This window comes from Tupaia chinensis, unplaced genomic scaffold, assembly GCF_000334495.1.
Source record: "Tupaia chinensis unplaced genomic scaffold, TupChi_1.0 Scaffold000622_1, whole genome shotgun sequence".
NCBI lineage: Eukaryota > Metazoa > Chordata > Mammalia > Scandentia > Tupaiidae > Tupaia > Tupaia belangeri.
Genome location: NW_006160142.1, coordinates 6,593,617 through 6,594,430, shown reverse-complemented (window position 1 = coordinate 6,594,430; position 814 = coordinate 6,593,617). Strand labels below are relative to the sequence as shown.

General features: G+C 44.2%; 1 protein-coding gene across 1 annotated transcript in view; it reads right to left on the bottom strand.

Moving 5' to 3' along the window:
• Positions 1-814, bottom strand: part of EML6 (EMAP like 6) — a gene marked incomplete at its 5' end in the record, with an annotated part of 331,238 nt that overhangs the window by 115,816 nt on the left and 214,608 nt on the right. The window lies entirely within an intron of this gene.

The window sequence follows — 814 nt, the reverse complement described above, 5'->3', positions numbered from 1 at the left end:
GGAAACTGAGTTGCAAAGAGACTGTCACTTATCCCCTGCCAAATGCTTCTGAATTCTCTTTTTTTTTGGAGAGATTTTTGCTATAGGGCGCGTGTGCTCGCCAGACAGACAGAGAGAGACAGAGAGACAGAATACGAGAAATCACCCCCCAGGGGTGGATGGCCATGCCACAATCCCTTCTCCTCCATTCTCCTCTCGGGATCTTGGGCACGCACGCACACACGCCTGGCGTGAGTTTTAAGCCACCGGGTCTGGGACGCGAACCGTGGTGGACTATGTGGGAGTCCAGCGACATAGCCATTACACTAACTGCTGGTCCTGCCTCTGAATTCTAAGACAACAATATTTTCAAAAGCTTTTCCCTTTGATCTTCCTGAATTAAAGCTCAGCAGCTCAGTCTCAGGCGCACTTGTTCTCTAGAAACTGGGAGGACTTTGAGTCATCTAAGACCAGTAACAACAGTGCAGGTTGCTGGTGAGCATCAGGATGGTAGAGCAGCAGCGAGATCGCCAATCACCTACTCCCACATGCCTTTAAATGCTCAGAATTAACTCAAAGAATTTAGGAAGGAAAGTATATATCACCAGATGACTAGAAACCATTGCAGACACATAGGAAATACGAGCAACCAAGAAAATATCTCTCCCTTCAATTCATCATCATCCCTAGACAACACAACAGAACTCGTTGAAATGTCAGATAAACAATTCAGAAAATGTAGTGATATAACTAAAAGAGATGCAAGAGAAAAAAGACAATGAGCTCTAGGAGATGAGAAAGTCCTTTGGCAATTTTTTTTTTTTTTTTTTTTTTG